At 33.5% G+C, this 15,716-nt stretch overlaps 1 protein-coding gene across 7 annotated transcripts in view; it reads right to left on the bottom strand.

Moving 5' to 3' along the window:
* The window catches only part of LOC141459166 (uncharacterized), a 481,720-nt gene that overhangs the window by 42,339 nt on the left and 423,665 nt on the right, over positions 1 to 15,716 (bottom strand). Inside the window, exon 2 of one of the 7 annotated variants that reach the window (XM_074137888.1) lies at positions 15,403 to 15,657. The exons of the other annotated variants lie outside the window; for them this stretch is intronic. The gene's annotated coding sequence lies outside the window, so the exon portion shown is untranslated. The remainder of the gene's footprint in view (positions 1 to 15,402; positions 15,658 to 15,716) is intronic. 7 annotated transcript variants of the gene reach the window in all.

Below are 15,716 nucleotides of genomic sequence, written 5' to 3'. Positions count from 1 at the left end.
GACCGGGGAATCGAACCCAGTACCACAATACATATTAGCTTCGCAGGTCTCGCCTCTAACCGCTCGTGGACGGAGGCGACTAGCAAACATACTTTACTGTAAATATCTTTTATTAACCATTAAATAAAATCCAAGGCCTAAGACCGGGGAATCGAACCCAGTACCACAATACATATTAGCTTTACAGGTCTCGCCTCTAGCCGCTCATGGACGGAGGCGATTAGCAAACATACTTTGCTGTAAATTTCTTTTATTAACCATTAAATAAAATCCAAGGCCTAAGACCGGGGAATCGAACCCAGTACCACAATACATATTAGCTTCGCAGGTCTCGCCTCTAACCGCTCGTGGACGGAGGCGACTAGCAAACATACTTTACTGTAAATATCTTTTATTAACCATTAAATAAAATCCAAGGCCTAAGACCGGGGAATCGAACCCAGTACCACAATACATATTAGCTTCGCAGGTCTCGCCTCTAACCGCTCGTGGACGGAGACGACTAGCAAACATACTTTACTGTAAATATCTTTTATTAACCATTAAATAAAATCCAAGGCCTAAGACCGGGGAATCGAACCCAGTACCACAATACATATTAGCTTCGCAGGTCTCGCCTCTAGCCGCTCGTGGACGGAGGCGATTAGCAAACAAACTTTGCTGTAAATTTCTTTTATTAACCATTAAATAAAATCCAAGGCCTAAGACCGGGGAATCGAACCCAGTACCACAATACATATTAGCTTCGCAGGTCTCGCCTCTAACCGCTCGTGGACGGAGGCGACTAGCAAACATACTTTACTGTAAATATCTTTTATTAACCATTAAATAAAATCCAAGGCCTAAGACCGGGGAATCGAACCCAGTACCACAATACATATTAGCTTCGCAGGTCTCGCCTCTAACCGCTCGTGGACGGAGACGACTAGCAAACATACTTTACTGTAAATATCTTTTATTAACCATTAAATAAAATCCAAGGCCTAAGACCGGGGAATCGAACCCAGTACCACAATACATATTAGCTTCGCAGGTCTCGCCTCTAGCCGCTCGTGGACGGAGGCGATTAGCAAACAAACTTTGCTGTAAATTTCTTTTATTAAGCATTAAATAAAATCCAAGGCCTAAGACAGGGGAATCGAAACCAGTACCACAATACATATTAGCTTCGCTGGTCTCGCCTCTAACCGCTCGTGGACGGAGGCGACTAGCAAACATACTTTACTGTAAATTTCTTTTATTAACCATTAAATAAAATCCAAGGCCTAAGACCGAAGAATCGAACCCAGTACCACAATACATATTTACAGGTTGCACATTGAACACAAATAATTACGAGTGATCCAGGGTTTTATAATTTAAATTTAGACCTTCCGTTCGCACTTTAAATATTATTTGTTTAGATGGATGGTCAATATTCGGTTGCATGTAATTTCGATCAAAATTTAGGCATTTATAGAGTTCATGAAACCTTGCATTTCTAGCTAGAAATTCAAATTTAGACCTCTCAGCTGATTTTATCTTTATTGATAATGGTTATCATTTGCTGTTTCCAGTTAGAACTAAATGCTCGACCTAATTCAACACCATGTAACTCAAGACAAATTGTAACCCAATCTTGAAAGCAGAAGCATTGCTTTCTAAAGACCTCCTTCACCTAGCCAAGTGAGTTCATCTGGGTGTTCAGCAAAAATCTTGAATAGAATAAACCTTTATTTCAATAAAAATATATACAAAAAATAAATAAATAAATAAATGAAGTGTAATGTACAAAACATTGTAACCTTCATAACTGTGTTAATTAGAAAGGTTAAGATGAGCAGGATAAGAATGCAGCGAAAAAAGGAAAGAAAAAACCTGCAGCTATGGAAAAATTTTAAGAATATATAAGATGAAGTATGTTTTCAATGTCTAGGTGAACAGTGAACATTTACCGCTTTCCTCTATGATATCCCAATAGGGATATCCTCTGACCAAAACCTCTGCTCTGGAAAAACCATGTTTCCCAAATCTCTCGCCGCTCCATCCACATCCTGAAGCAGTTTAATAGTTCCCGTCACACAATTAAGGACCCGGCCACTCCTGAGTTTCCTCTCTTGTTTTCTCCCCCCATTTCGGACTATGGTTACTTAGTGTATGGCCCCGGTCTTTCTGGTGGATATTGAAGCTAAGCTTAAGGCGCCTCTCATGAACTGCTTCATAAGATTTATTTTCAGCATTCCCCCAGAGATTCTCTCGCATTTCGCGCTACTACGATGAGTTGAAGTGGCTTTTTCCTGTCTACAGCCGCCAGTATTTTTTGGGCTTCATTCCTATTTCCAAGTTATCCAATCTCAAAGGCCATCTTATATTTTCCAACTCTTCAAGTTCAAATCCTTGATCCATTCTTATAATACTAGTTCTCTGATCTCTATATTCCCTGAAACCGTACTTCATCCTTTGACAAATCCTTCCTAATACGCGCTACCTCTCTCTGGAACTCCTTACCTTCTCCTCTGTCCGCCATGCTCCTACCCTTTCCATCTTTAAATCCCTTCTGTTCAATTATCTCCTTTCTACCCAGCTTTCTCCGAAATGAATTCATTGATTTCCTTAATTTTTATCCCTATTTTTGTAAATACTTTTTTTTTTGCCTTTTCTTTTGGCATTGGCTTTCGCCATACTGCCAGCATCGTCTAGGTATACAGCCAGCATCGTCTAGGTTCTTATCACTAGAATATCACTCACTCTCCATTCTTACTTAAAAATACATTCGCTTCACACATTCATCCCTCTACTATATACAACTATTTACATAAACTACAGCTAATGGATGGATCAGTACTCTATATTCCTGCCATCCTTATAGCTTAACCGCAATTAAAATCACGTAATCCTTCTCTAATCATTTTCTTGCATTCATTCTAATCGGCTATAACTTTTAAATACATTCATATTTCATTGCTAGCTCTGCTATAGATTTAAGCATATAGATGTTGGTGGAGAATATTATGTCTTCGTAGCGAAATGGTGCATCTAAATACCTGTACAAGTCGTCAAACATTCGTTTCCTTTCTACCACATAACGTGGACATATCATTATTACATGTTTGAAATCCTCCTCCTCATTGCAATCTACGCAAAGAGGAGAGGACCTATGTAAATACTTGCCTATTTTTTTGTATATAAATATCTGAAATACAGGCCAAACTAATAGGGCCTCCATTTGTACATGTTTTTATTCTTAGGGGACCAATAGTCCCAGGGTAATAAATTTATTTTCTTTCTTTGATGTGTGGTTTAAAATTGAAGTTAAGGATTAGGTTCAAATCCAGATAATTATGGTGTTTAATAACATGATAAGTACATGCTGTTCTTCATTGCAATAACAATTGATTCTGGTTAACAAGGTAATCCAAATAACTGTGCTGTAAATTAAGTGAAAGACTTGCGAAGTTTTTAAACCTAGATTTTGTTGATCACTATAACAGCTTTTTAAGGTTATTACGATTTGCTCCAATAAAAGATGAATGGAAATTAATATTGTATTTGCCGGCGAAAAAGTTCCGCCACATTCCAACGGGTCTTCGCTTTTTAATAATATTTATAAAAAAACACGAGGCATTGGAATTTATCACCCCAGGGTTTATTTGATAAACATGGTGAGGCCAATAAATTGGTGAGGTATGCTAATGGCAGACTGCTTCTATTCATGCTGGAATAATTTAAAAAAATAATTCCGACAGCAACCAATATGCATTCTTGTAGTTCCATTTTGAGAAATACTATTTTCATTTCATTATACAGGGTGTTCAGCATGAGACTACGGTAACTTCGGGAGGCGATTCTGGGCATCATTTGCAACAAAAAATTTCATATAAACTATGGCTCGATTCGGCTCCGTTTTATAGATATTTTTAATTTTATGTTTTTTCAAGGTGTTACTATTTTTTAGCAAAAAGTTGTCTATATTTCTCAAATTATTAAAGCTACAGCTATTTTAATAAGCTCATTAGAAAGAAGGTTAAATTTCCTTTAATATAAGCTAATTTGTATTCCAAAATAATAATATTAAGTATTTTACTTTGTGGCCCAAACATAAGAAATAGCAAGTTTCTAATTTTTTCCAAAAAATTTGACTTCATTTTACTCAAAAACATTTTATATGAAAAAACCGTGCACTATTCAGGAAAAACATCTACATACGATCATCTTTCGAACGGTATACAATAATTGGGGTTATGTTAAAAATTGATGCAGAAATCTGTGATTAATTGCAAAAAAGTAGTCCTCAAAACAGCGTCGGCATTATGAAAGGAATTCACCTACCATAAGAATATAACTGATCAGAATCAACAAATTCAGTACGATTTTTTGCAAACGTGTAATTTAATAATTAATTTATTTAAGAACTATATTCAAAAATATTAAATTTACATTATAAATAATAAAATAAAATAAAAAGAAGAAAATGGTGTATGATGTTAAATGAGTGTTAGGTACCAATTTCGAAAGAAAGGATTTTCGTTTAACGAGTTTAGATCTGTGTGTTATTCTTTAGTTAATTAAAGAAATATGCCAAATAATGTGAATAAATCATCATTTTGAACTACTCAATAAACTTTTGGAATTAACAGGTTGTGAAGAGCTAATGAATAAGCCGAATACAGGAGATTGTGGAGAGCTAATGAATAAGCCAAGAACTTATTACTCGCTCTGATCCCCAAATTAAATAATAGTGGATGGAATACTTCACCGGACCGCCAGTACACCTCCACGATCGTCTTATGTTCGGAACACCCTATCAGGAAAACATCTCGAATGCTCCCGCCTAGCTTCTCCACTATTCCCATCTACGAAACCGTAGATGTATAACATATCGTGATATTCAATATTCGAATACGCTGGCATAATGATAGCAAAATGACAACTAAATATCTAATGAAAATGTAGACTTTAAACTATCTTTTCTTCTTGTTGTATTTATTTGTTTTTATAAGCCGTATTAGGATAAAACATATCAGTTTTTAACTTTGAGATTAGAGAGATAAGTAAGTTCCTTTCATAATGCCGACACTGTTTTGAGGCCTACTTTTTTGCAATTAATCACACATTTCTGCATCAATTTTTAACATAACCCCAATTATTGTATACCGTTCAAAAGGTGATCGTATGTAGATGTTTTTCCTGAATAGTGCACGGTTTTTTCATATAAAATGTTTTTGAGAAAAATGAAGTCAAAGTTTTTTGGAAAAAAATTAGAAACTTGCTATTATCTTATGTTTGGGCCACAAAGTGAAATACTTAATATTATTATTTTGGAATACAAATTAGCTTATTTAAAAGGAAATTTAACCTTCTTTCTAATGAGCTTATTGAAATTGCTGTAGCTTTAATAGTTTGAGAAATATAGACAACTTTTTGCTAAAAAGTAGTAACATCTTGAAAAAACATAAAATTAAAAATATCTATAAAACGGAGCCGAATCGAGCCATAGTTTATATGGAATTTTTTGTTGCAAATGATGCCCAGAATCGCCTCCCGAAGTTACCGTAGTCTTATGCTGAACACCCTGTATAATGACACCCTAGTCTAGATGTGCAATTTTGCACATTCCTTTATAGTTTTTTGAGTAATAATTACGGCTCTTAGTGCTCTGCTTATTCATCATATGAGCCGTTTATTTTGAAAGTGGAGCAAGTCCATTTTTGAAAAAAAAAAATGAAGATAATGGTAATTATAGATAAAACTTAGTATGATCTTTTTATCTGTAAACAATTTAGAGTCAAAAAAAAATTCAGAATCCTAATATTTGGGAGATAGAAGTTTTAGCTTTTAACAATATTGTAAAAGGGAAGGGATTAGCTATGAAGTTAGCATACTGGACTCCCACGCGGAGGTCCCGGGTTCGAATCCAGCAGCTGACCCTTAGATTTTCTCTTCCTAGGAGCTTCTTACAGCTCACTGTCCGGTGATGGACAGTGTTGTCTGTAAAGAGAGAACACTGTCCGGAGGCCGGCAGCGCACTGGAAAAAGCTCCGGGCGCCAATAACCTCAGCTGTTGATGCGCCAAAAAAAAAAAAAAAAAATATATATTGTAAATATGTTTAATTTGAAAATGGTGCAAGTCCATCTTAGGTTGAAATTATTTGACTCCGGCGAAGCAAATGTGATGGTTTAACATCATGTCTTATCTATCTATCTTTGGTATTGGTTATCAGTGAATGTACAATATTTCATAAAATTTATTATTATTTAATAATAATAAGTACATCTTAATTTTGTGTTTCGATAATAACACCAACATCCGGAAATCTTAGTACTATTGGCTATGAAAAACTGTAAATTGTATAACATTCGACTTATATTATCGGCTATCAAGTAAGTTGTGTTGTTTTGTGCTCGGTGTACGAAAAAAGTTTCATTATTTGAAAATTAATAACGGATTGTGGTTTATTTTATAAAAAGAAAAAATGGCTGAAACCGATTACAACGGTAATTATAACTCTGATGCATCTGAAAGTGAATTTGGTAGGGAACAAAAATAGAAATACTTTTCTGGGTAATAACGCCATTTCAATAAAATCCTCATTTGTAAGTAATTTTATTATGCTTGTAGAAATAAGACCCATGACAATCGGTAATAAAAGAAGAATCTTGGAATCAGAATCTGAATACGAAGGCAATTCGGACCAAAATGATTCAAAAAAAAGAAGAAGAATAGTTGAACTATTGATTAGTATTTTGTTTTTATTGTTAAAAAAAGACTGACACGACTGAAATATTATCCATTTAAATCAACGATTACGATAATTCATTAATTTTGAAAGTGAGGCAAATCCATTTAGTTATAATAAAGCCTTTATTTTTCTTAGCCAGCACTATAAACACTATTGGATTATAAACTTACATTATCTAACACCACAAAATACAAAAAATATGTCTATTAATATTTACCGATATTTTTAAATTTATTGAAACGCAAAACCTTAAATATCTCGAAATAACAAAAAAATGGACTTGCCCCAATTTCAAAATAAACGGCACATATACGAGTATTGTGCGGGTGGACAGTCCATTATTGTGCGGGTAGACAGTCCATTAAAAAGTAACAGTGACGAGTATTTTCAGTTTGGGGTGCCTAATTTGTGATGCCAACAAAATTATGGAAGTAAAGGACCAAAAAATGTTGATTATTAGAAGCAAAGAAATTCACCTACTTTGAGTAAGTCTATTTGGGTATATGAGGTGTGTTCAAAAAGTAACGGGAATTTTCGTTTTTTGAAAAAAATATTTATTTATTCATCTACATTAATATTGTCGCCTTCAAAGTAGTCCCCTTCGCATACAATACACTTGCGCCAGCGCTTTTTCCAATCCTCGAAACACTTCTGAAACTCGATCTTTGTGATAGCTTTCAGCTCTTTCAGCGATTCGCTTTTAATGTCATCTATGCTTGTAAAACGACGGCCTTTTAATGTTCTCTTTATGTTTGGAAATAGAAAAAAGTCACATGGAGCCATGTCTGGCGAATATGGAGGCTGGGGCATCGTTAAAGTTTTGTTTTTGGCCAAAAATTCACGAACAAGCAATGAAGTGTGAGCAGGTGCATTATCGTGGTGCAAAATCCATGAATTGTTTTGCCACAAATCCGGGCGTTTTTTTCGGATTGCTTCACGCAAACGGCGTTGAACTTGTAGGTAGTACTCCTTATTGATTGTTTGACCTTGTGGCAAGAATTCATGATGCACTATGCCATTAAAATCGAAGAACACAGTGAGCATAACCTTCACATTCGACCGCACTTGTCGAGCCTTTTTCGGTCTTGGCGATCCAGAATGCCTCCACTGGGACGATTGAGCCTTAGTTTCGACATCATATCCGTAAACCCATATTTCGTCACCTGTTATAACACGTTTCAGTAGATCCGCATCGTTGTCGACTTCATTGAGTGACTCTTGAGCAACTTCCATTCTCCGCTGTTTTTGTTCGAAATTCAACAATTTTGGAACAAATTTTGCTGCCACACGTTTCATACCCAAAACATCCGAAAAAATTTCATGGCATGAGCCAATTGATATGGCAACATCATCAGCGACTTCTCTGATTGTGATTCGGCGATCGTTCATAACCATTTCTTTCACTTTTTTCACGTTTTCATCGGTTGTTGATGTGCTTGGACGTCCAGGTCGTTCGTCATCTTCAACGTTTTCGCGGCCATCTTGGAAACGCTTATACCACTCGTAAATCCTTGTTTTACTCATAGCAGACTCACCATATGCCTTTATTAACATTTCACACACTTTATTACACTTTATTTCATTTTTTACGCAAAATTTAATACAAATTCTAATTCAAATTGGTAACAAACAAAAATCGCCAAGCTCGAAAAACACGTCTAACCTTAACGGCTGCCACTTAAGAAGTAAACAATGAATATTACTGAAAATTTTATCGTACTTCAGGGGCATGTGTACCAACATAATAAAAAAAAAATTTACAATCAGACTCTCCAAACCCGCGAAATTTAAAAATTCCCGTTACTTTTTGAACACACCTCGTACACCCTTTTGAGGTCTCTTTAACATATAACCCTCGGAAAAGTTGGATCTTGCAGCTACTAGTGGATTGGTGCACAATCCACTAGAACCAAGCGGTCAAAGTGGATTCAGTAAAGCAATTATGGAGAAGTGTATTCCTAATCTTAAAAGAGAAATTGAGGAGGGAGGAATTCAAGAAAGTGGGTTAATCGTAATGGTTTTCCTGCTTTTTGGTAGAAGAAGTGTGAATGGCCCAAATTGGAATGAACGCTAGAAATGCTTTTACAATTTAAATTCGGGCGGAGAGGAGTAAGTGTTTATTTAATTTTTTAATGTATAAATATTTTTAAATTAACATATTCTGTAAAAATTGTAAATTAAAATACATGACATTGCGTTAATATATTTTAATATTAAATAAAATATTAAGAATAATCAATGTTTAAATATTAAAGTTAATAATAAAAAAAAGAAGGGAAATCTTAAATTGAATACTTTGTTTTTAAACGTGCGCTAAATTAGTTAGTCAAGCTGTTAGGTATACCTGTAGAGACAGGCTACCAAAACCTGGTTACAATAAATTGTTGCAAATGGATAACTAAAACGGTAATATTGTAACGTATAACTGGGTATCCCATAGAAAATAATAAAGAATTATTATTTTTTTAACCTTGGTTATGAATGGTTGTGGTTTGAACAGGATGCCAGGGGCTTAATAGACAAATTTAAAAGAAAAGAAAAAAATACTGTATGACCTGAAACAATATTTCATTACTGGAGATTGGATTGGACAAGTCTCAAATTATAAGGCACTCTTGTTATATAACTTGGGTATTCATACGGTGACCATTATGTTTGTATCAAAAAACAGGACAAGGAGCAAACAAAAAAAACCTATAAAAAATATTAATACGTTTATTAACACGAGATCGGTTATTACAAAACAATGGCCATATAATATGTTATAGGTTAGTTTAGTTATTAGTTTTTACATGACATTTAGCGATCGATGTTTACACTAGTCGACTAGTCTACTCTATCGGTAAAACAGGTTGTGTTTTACGCTAAAAAAGGTTCGTCCAAAGTTAATGTACACAGAAAATTTTTTTTCTAAACGATTATTTGCGAACTTAATTATTATACATTTATACTATATTTTTACATTCAAAAATTAAATTTGAATATAATTTAAATTTCAAGGGAAAAACAGTACAAATAAATAAAAAACAGGACATTTATGCTTAAAAAAAAAATTAGGACAGCGTCTTAAAAAACAGTACTGTCCTGCCAAAAACAGTACGAATGGTCACCGTAGGTATTCAGCAATAAGAACGTTGTAAAAAAAAAAAAAAAAACAAACGAACAAAAACGGTTAGAAGTGTTAACAAACCCTTCTTACAAATGAAATCTTAGAAATATATTTTCTTAAAATTTAATTCATAAAAGTTATATTTCTAATTTATACGAAGGAACGCTGGAGATAAGAATGGACAAGGAGGAAGATTTATTGCTTGACAGATGATATCTTGGAAATATATTTTCTTGTAAATTTAATTCTTAAAAGTTTTATGTATTTCTAAATTATGCGAAGGAACGCTGGAGATAAGAATGGACCAAGGAAGAAGATTTTTTCCAAATCTGGAGAGAAATTGGAATTGAATCAACGAATTCATGCGCTTAATCCAAAAAGAAACTTTTTTAAGAATCACTTCAACTTAAGTGTAAAAAGTTGCTTAATGGTAACCATCCTACTAACATACGAAATAGATTACAGTTTTTGGTTTTTATAATAATCGTTAAACTTAATTAGAAAACGTTGATGTGTTTAGAAAAGACAAAGCTTTGCTTGTTATTGCTTAACCCACGCTTGACAGATAATATCTTGGAAATATATTTTCTAGTAATTTAATTCTTAAAAGTTTTATTTCTAAGAATGGCAATATAATCTAAAATAAAGGTTCTAATGTTACCTCTAAGTAGACATTCGTATTTCTTGTTAACAAGCTTAATTAAATTTTCATAGAAATTCTAACAACTATAGACACAACAAATGCAATTGTTTGGTTGTTTATTTTAATATTGTTTAAAGTTTACGCTAAAATACTATCTATACTATTTATTGCTGTTTTTTGAATTTAATTTCATTTTTGTTTTTAAAGATTTATGTCAGGTTCTATGTGTATTGTCAGCCCATTTTTCCTCAGAATTCTCCACTCTAGATTTATTTTTATATTTAAAAGAAAAAGAATTACATAAAAATTTAAGAAGAAAAAAGTCAGGCGTAAAAAATCACGACTTGTAAGTCAGGTTGCTCTATTCACTGTACTAATATGGCATTTTAAGGAATAAGTTTTGATTTGGGCGAGATTTTGATGCGAGGTTGGAAAAAGTTTAAAAGTGGCCTTATACCGCTTAAGCGACAAGCATCGTTCCGGGATGAACCGATTTTCTGTGCTTTTTTGGGGGTGTGAGCAAAGCACTATCAACAGCCTATAACTACTCAGACATGACTGAGAACAAAGGCAAGCTCGTGCTGATGAGGAACTGTCCAGGATGGCAGAGGAAAGGAGTACGTTTTCTTCAAGACAACGCTCGACCTCTTATGGCACAACTGAACCTGTTAACTATTAGCAAAGGTAGGTTAGGAGCTCCTACCTTATCCTCCTTACAATCCTGTTCCACCTCCTTCAGATTTTTATCTGTTTGGTCCGATGCAAGTAGCTTTGCGTGGCAACAAGTTCAACGGCAACGAAGAGGTAAAGAAAAAATTGTACACAACTGGGCTTCGAGTTCAAGGTAAAGAATTCTCTTTGCTGAGGGTATAAGAAGACTCGCAAGATGATGGAACAATTGCATAGAAATTGGTGGTGATAGCGAGGAAAAATAAATCAAACTACTGATCTAACCAGCCATTTTTGATGGACAGCTATTTGTTTAATTATTCAATAACCCTCGTAGTGAGCAACACTACTCCTACCTGAGTTCTTGGACAATAATGCAATAATAATCACACTTGCTCCAAAATTCAGTAACGAAATTAAGCACAGTTATACAAAATATGTGCAACATTGTATGCTAATATTTCCATATTTATGACTATTTAGTTAATAATAAGCAGGCAAATTGATAAAAGTGAATCTAAACTATAAAACATCAGCGTTGGAGACATTACTGTATGCTAGAATATTATTTATATTGTTTCCAGTGTGTTTGTAGTTGTTATAATGGCACAGTAAACGTTCACAAAAGTAATTCCCCTAGAGGCCTAACTGCTAGTAAACACTAACTTGATTTCCTAGTAATTGGATTATAACCTAACTTAGAAAACATTTTTCCTCATGTGAAATTTTATATATTTTTGTTGCTCTAGGGATTTATATCATTACTATTATTAGTAATAGTAGCGACAACTGTTGGGGAAATTGAATTACACATATTACGCCACTAAAATCAGTTATTAATTCTTTAATCTTAACATCCAACACATGTTTTGAAATTCTATGGAAGTTTCTATCTAAAAAGTAATGAACTTAACTTTCATTTATCCCTTGTAAAACGATTGCGATTATGTAAAATCTCAATTTTGAATTTCCTTGGATTACAAACTTTTGACTCCAGTGTTCGCCGAGTACGAAAAAAAAAAGAAGAAGTTTATTTCAAAATTATTACTCGTGTGAAGTCTGCCTGTAAGGAAATATGTCTTAACACAAAACAGAACAGCAAAGAGAAAATAAATACTGTAACGATGTTGACCTGAAGAGAAAAGAAAGGCCTAGATTGTTCTGGGGGTTGAGCGACCAAAGTCTGTAACGGTTCGCCACTGGGTAAACAAAAGGCAAGACTTTACCTGAGCTGGAAAAGAAAGGGCTAGATTGTTTAAGGAGTTTAGTGACCGTAGCCTATAACGGTCTACCGCTGTGTAAAAGCCAGCTAAGGGAGTGGCCCCAGTTGGGGTGGTGGCAGTATGTGTTTTCCCCAGCAAGTGAGTGGCAGGTGGGAGTGAGACAGACGGAGTTAAGAGTGAGACAGACAGAGTTAAAGTGGGGTAGTCCCAGTTGGAGTGGGGGAGTCGCAGTTGGAGTTGCAGTCAGTCACGGTTGGAGAGAGTCAGTTTCTGAGAGACAGCTTTGAATGACACAGTTCGAGAGAGTCAGTGTTGCGGAGTGCTTCAGAGTTAGCCAGTTGGGCGGTTATTCAGTTAGTGAGTAGAGCTTTGTTAGTGCGGTTGAGTCTAGCGCAATTCAGTGCAGTGCGGACCAGTGGTCAGTCGTGGAACAGTTTTGTAGCGTTACGTAGTGAGTAAGTAACAGTAAACTGTTGGGACTGTTGTATATGGTAACTGTAATGAATAGCGTTAGTTGCTAGTAAATGTTAATGTGTTAATAAATCAGACTACTTATAAGTTTAGCGAGTTTTATTATTTATCAAACCCACATAAATTACATTAACTAGTGGCAGTCATTAGTTATAGGTAAAGTTTTTAGTAAAAGAACAAAAACTTTACAATACTAACCAGTTAAGAATTTTCAGTAGAAATATCAGTTTTAAGGTAACCGAAGTCCCAAAAAGTGGTTCTTTTTTTTTAAATTTTCTCTTCAAAGAACTCTGAATATAAACTTCCAATGATATTTGCAAGGTTATCTTTACCTAATTCCTGCTTAAAGGGAAAGAACAAAAGTAACAGCAATCTATTTAATTCCAAATGTTTAATAGACTTCCCTAATTACTAACCATGTAACTAATGTGACAAGAAATGAGGTCACAATTTCCTAGAACAATTTCATTAACATGGAATTGTTTATTTTATTCAGTCTATCTCAAGTTCCTGTTAGTTTTGTAAAGGCTAATTTTACTTAATCGGATATCTCAGAACATTCAGTTTAAATTAAATAAGTTTACGCATATAGGCTGGAGTTTTATTTATTAGGTTTAAAGTATTAAGAACAACATTTTGTTTTCTTCGATTTGTCACCTCCTCTTGATTTCTAAGAAGAAAAACTATACAGACCAGCCCTGGTTGTTACAATTAAGGTTATTCTTTTTCTATTACTTCATAGACAAAAAGAAAGGTCAAAAAAAGGAGGCGTGAGCTAGTTAGAAGTGAGAAATTGTGACATTCTGTAAGCAGCATCACCAAAGAGGCCTACACGAGATGTTGTTGTTGATGTCGAACTAAACGCGATAAACAAGAGAAACGTAATGAAGTGGGTCTCATCTCTCAAAAGAGATGAGAGCATTTTGGGAACCAATGAGAGTTAATTTTGAACTTACAGTGAATTAAAAGAGAAAAATTAAAGAGAAGAAACAGAAATCCATACTAAAAAAAGCAATTTAGGGAAACAAAGAAAAGAAAATTTTTGAAATCTTTTAATCGATTATAAAGAAAATATTAAAGAATACATAAAAACGTTTAGAAATCATTTCAGGGAAACCAGGAATGATAATAGTCGATTAAAATGATCCAAGAATTCCTTAAAACGGTTAAGAAAAACTTTAGGTAAACCAAAACGCTAATTTAGAACTTATATAGTCGATTAAAAAGAAGTTTTTAAAGAAAACATTTATAAAGGAATATAACAACATTCTAAAAATAAACAACTGAAGGGGACAATGAAGGACAATTTTCAACTTTTATTCGATTAAAAAGACAATATTAAAGAATACATTAAGAAAGTTTAGAAATCAATTTCAGAAACAACATAAGATAACCAAGAATGTTGATTCTAAACATATGGTCGATCAAAAAGAAAAGCTCAAGGAATTCATGAAAAAGGATTAGAAAATCATTTAGGAATATAAAAACACTAATTTAGAACTCATATTCGCTTTAAAAAAAATAATATTAATTATTAACTAAAACAGGTTTAGAAACTCATTTCTAAATGCAATATGAAGAAAAAATGAATGCTTATTTTGAACCTACAGGTAAAAATTAAAGAAAAAGAATAGAATTCCATACAGAAAAACTAATTTGGGGAAATCATGAATGCTAATTTTAAGCTTATAGACAATAACAAATTAACAATAAGGGCAAGAAAGTTAATTAAATCCAAAAGTTTTAGAAAATACTTTGGGGAAACAAAGAATGCTAATTTTATACTAATCAAATACATCTAATACAAAAGATTAATGAATTCAAAAGTTTACAAATAAATTTCAAAATACAACTTGAGAGAACAAAGAAATGGAAATCCATAACAAAAAACTATTAGTGGAAACAAAGAAAGCTGATTTGGAACTTGGTCGATTAAAAAGAAAAAAAAAATCGAAGAATTCATTAAAAAGGCTTAGAACCCAATTTGTGGAAACAAAAACGGTAATACAGAACTTATAGTCGATTAAAAAGGAACGATTAAATAATACTATAATAAGGTTAAGATATCAATTCAATGAATGATAATTTTCAACTTATAGTCGAAGAGAAAGGATACAATGATGAATACACTAAAAAGAAATAGAAATCCATTACAAAAAACAATTTGGGGAAACATAAAGACTAATTTAGTAATATAGTTAATCAAAAAGAAGATATGAAGAATACATAATTTTTTCCCACTAATTAAATTTGTACACCCTTTCTAGCCATCTGTATATATACTACAACTGGGTAGGAACTTGAATACACTATTTGGTACTCCTGTACTTTGCACTTACTTTGTAAATAAATTAATGACAAAAAAAATACACAAAAAATGTTTAGAAATCAATTTAAATACTTTTTGTAGGATTCAAAATGAATGGATTAACCAACACTGAACGTAGTCAAGACGTAGCTCTAATATTAATTTATATGTAATAATTGAATGATAACATGCTATATTCATGCAAGAATAATAAAAATATAATTAGAATTTAAAATAAGTAATGGATAATAATGTCTTACCTTGCTTAAGGAATATCCATCAGAATCCCAGTAGATCACCAGTCCAATAGCACTTGACCCTTGACACTATTTAAAATAATTCACAACACTATTCGCACTAAAACTCAATATCACGCACTAAGTATAACTTAAACACAATTTATAAAATAGAACTTCACTTTAACACGCACTAATATTCACTTAAACATTCACGGCAATAAAGAGAGATCACTAACGAGTTAAAGATGGCCGCCGGTAACTGGCCAGGCAGATCAGCTGGTAAATTAAGGTTATTTAAGCAGAGTGACCAACTGGTTTTTTTTTTATAATAAAAA

Source organism: Rhodnius prolixus, unplaced genomic scaffold (assembly GCF_049639745.1).
Source record: "Rhodnius prolixus isolate KJV_2025 unplaced genomic scaffold, Rpr scaffold_11, whole genome shotgun sequence".
Classification (NCBI taxonomy): domain Eukaryota; kingdom Metazoa; phylum Arthropoda; class Insecta; order Hemiptera; family Reduviidae; genus Rhodnius; species Rhodnius prolixus.
This window is presented reverse-complemented; position numbering and strand designations above follow the sequence as displayed.